The sequence below is a fragment of the Humulus lupulus genome, chromosome 7 (assembly GCF_963169125.1).
Source record: "Humulus lupulus chromosome 7, drHumLupu1.1, whole genome shotgun sequence".
In the NCBI taxonomy this organism is placed as follows: Eukaryota; Viridiplantae; Streptophyta; class Magnoliopsida; order Rosales; family Cannabaceae; genus Humulus; species Humulus lupulus.
Genome location: NC_084799.1, coordinates 73,233,083 through 73,236,607, shown reverse-complemented (window position 1 = coordinate 73,236,607; position 3,525 = coordinate 73,233,083).

Below are 3,525 nucleotides of genomic sequence, written 5' to 3'. Positions count from 1 at the left end.
CTCACGAGGCCCTCCTCCTCTCGCGTGGCCATGTGATGGTGTGGCTCGCTCGGGGCGCGAGGCTGAACGTCTGCTGAGGTGCGAGGCTACGGTGCTGGGGCGCGACACCGAGGGTGCTCCAGCGAGGCCATGCGGGCTTGGACGCGAGGCGGGACGCGCATCAGGGGCCTCGCTCGGACGCGAGGCGGGGGCTCGCTCAGATGTGAGGCGGGGCGCGCATCAGGAGCCTCGCTCGGACGCGAGGCCGATGCTGCTGGGGTGTGAGCTTGGGCACGCGGGGCGGTCTCGCTGGGCTTGGTTCTGAGCATGCGAGGCCTACCAACAAGACTTCCCCCGGGTCACACGAGGCTCCCTTATGCGTCATGCACCTAGGCACGGGAGGTCACCTCGCAGGGCACAATCTTAGGCATGCGAGGCCGTTGTGAGAGGGTCACGCCCCGAGCGTCTCGTGGCTCAAGCACGCATGTAGGCCTTTAAGGGACCTCACCACACGACTTGGTTCTTTTATGGGCGCGGAATACTGAGCGTGTACAATATGATATGAGTTGATATGTTTAGCATGTTGAATACTTGATTATACTGAGTGATTATATGGTTGAGATTATGTGATGCAGTATGGGATGTTGATTTGTCTGTTGATTGCTTATGCTCTGTTGTTGTGTTTTCTTCCTGGGCCTTGGCTCACGGGTGCTACGTGGTGCAGGTAAAGGCAAAGGCAGGTTTGACCAAGCCTGAGATGGAGAGCTTCGGGGTGCAATGTACATAACCAGTCGTTCGATCACCATGGTCGAGGAGTGGATCAGGACAGGGATTGCCTAACTGCCTGTTTTGCCATACATGGCTTACTATTGTATATAAACCTTATGCCTTTTGTAAATGGTCTTTAAACTTATTATTTTTGGGATCCCATGCAAACAGATAACATTTCTTAATGAAAATGTGGCTTTTAAGACCAAAATACCTTAACCCTAGTTCCTTTATGGTTTCAGTAACACGTTTCTAACTAAATGACTTGATTAGCAAGTCTAGCACTTTATAAACACACAGTGTAATGGTCTTGGCTATCCAGGGCGTTACAGCCACACTCGGTTGGCCCAGTTTGGTTTCGACACTATTACAACATAGTTATCCAAATATAAGTATTATATTTAGCAACTTTTTATAATAAAAATATGTCAAAAACTATATTACGATAAGTAATATAATTTACTTACCTTAGGAACACAAACTTTTAGACTGATTGACTCTTTTTGCCTTTGGTGTGTATCATATTGATCCAATGCCCTGAACAAAATATTAATATTTACTCAGTTATGAGTTTGAAATGAAATCATAAACTAATTAAGTAATATGTATAATGTAACGCCCTGGTTACCCTAAGACCATTACGGTGAACGTTGAACCGTGAATTTAACTCGCTAATCAAGTTATTTGGTTAAAAACGTTCTTCTAGGTGTTATTAATAGGTTAAGGTGGAAAACCAACCAAAAGGAAAGGATATATTTTATTTAAAACATAAAATTGTTCATGGGCCCATAAAAATGTTTACAAGTTATTTACAATGCAAAATGGTCATTACAGTTTGAAATTTACAACCTGCCGACCTAAGCGGAAAAAATAGGGTAAACCCCCTAGTTCCCCTGAGAACTCCTTGGCTGTGGTGGTCAAGTGGCTACATATGTACACATCACCACCTAAGCTCTCCACTCAAGGCTGGGTGAGATTTTCTTTCCCTTTACCTGCACCACATAGCACCCATGAGCCAAAGCCCAGCAAGAAAACACAATAATGCAAGTATATAATATCAAATGATGATCATGATAATCATACAGAGCTTATAGCCCTGAAAAGATGAGTGAATGTCACTTTTTGGTTACATTAACCATGAAGGAGCTTATAGCTCAAATCAGGTGAGTGATTTAACACTTGAGGTTCTGGTAAACCATAATGAGTGACTGACAAACAAGTCACTAGCTTAAACAGATGAGTGACAGATGGGTAATTCATTAACTTAAACAGATGAGTGACTGATGGGTAAGTCACTACGGGGCTCGACACCCATAGCCATGTGACTAAACAGTCATTGGGGCTCGCTGGCCCTGGCTCTAAATGACTAGCCTTTGGCTAGACAAGCGCTTATAGTATTCATCGAACTTGAGGTCGATCCGGCATTAATGCTCCTTCGAGTCATTCAATGCAGATGTCAATTAGATCTAATCTTTATTGGCTTGCGTTATGATAACTCTACAAAATAGAGTTATTTTACCACTTTTTATGTGTTAATTGTTGCTTAGTTCTTGAGTTTTTAATTGATTTATTAAGTTTTAAAGTAATTTTGAATTTATTATGTTTATTTTAATTTTATAGATTTTTGTGTATTTTTATTGTTATATTATTGTAAAATGTTATGGCTTAATTATTTAAAATTAATATTGTTAAGTTAGGAGTAAAAAGATGCAATTTTGAGCTTAAATGTTTAAGTAAATTAAATTTTAATTAATATTTTCATTGAACTTTTATTGTATATTTCATTATTGAAAATATTTAGTTTTAATTTAATTTATGTTTGTTTTATAGGGAATTTTTTTGTATGTTATTTGCTCTTGAAAAACAAGAAGAATGGTGAAAAAATGGCATTTCTGTAAAGGGAAAGCAAGGAAAGTAGCATTTTTCAAAGGCCCAAAAGCCATCTCCTACCAGGCCCACGGCCCGAGCCCAGCTCCCATCTGCCTTTGCGCCTGGCCCAATCCCAAGCTCTTCTCTTCAGCAAGTCACCAGCCGTGCACCTCCTCCACGCTCCAAATCCTTCAGCAATCATGTATGAGACACCCTCTTCATATAGCATCATCACCACGTTACATCCCCAGCCAAGCACTTCATATATTTTGGGCCAGCTCTCCACCACAAAACACAAACCAGCCAAGCCAAGGCCCAAGACGCATCTCCAAAGGCCCAACAGCTGCTCCAAAGCATCACATATCCTCACCATGGGCCTCCTGCCCAGCCCAACAGGCCCAACACCATCTCAGCTATCCCCAAATGCCAACACAGCCACAAAAAATGCCAAAAATCATGTTTTTTCCTTCCCAATATTTTTCACTCAAATATCAATTCACTCTTCCTTATTTTTCTCACCTAAATAAACATTCCTAATTCATTTTTTTACCCTAGCTTTTCACTATTTTTTTTTACCCAACCAAACATTTCATATTTCCAATACTCTTACACTTACTCTATTTATCCTACCACTTCCCAACACAATTAAATTAATCAATTTATTTATTTTGATTAATTTAATCTCCATATTTGGCCTATAAATAAAGTCTTGTAAGACCATTTGGGGAGCTCTTCTTCTTCATCTTTTCAACATCTTCTACACATATTTTTCTCTCTTCTTTTCACTATTTTCTCTCTACCATTTTCATCTTTTGAAGAGCATGTCAAGTATGTTATTTTGTAATTTTTATCTAGTTATGAGCTTCTAATCTTTTTCAAAGGTTATTAAGATGATGATGAAGCAAAATG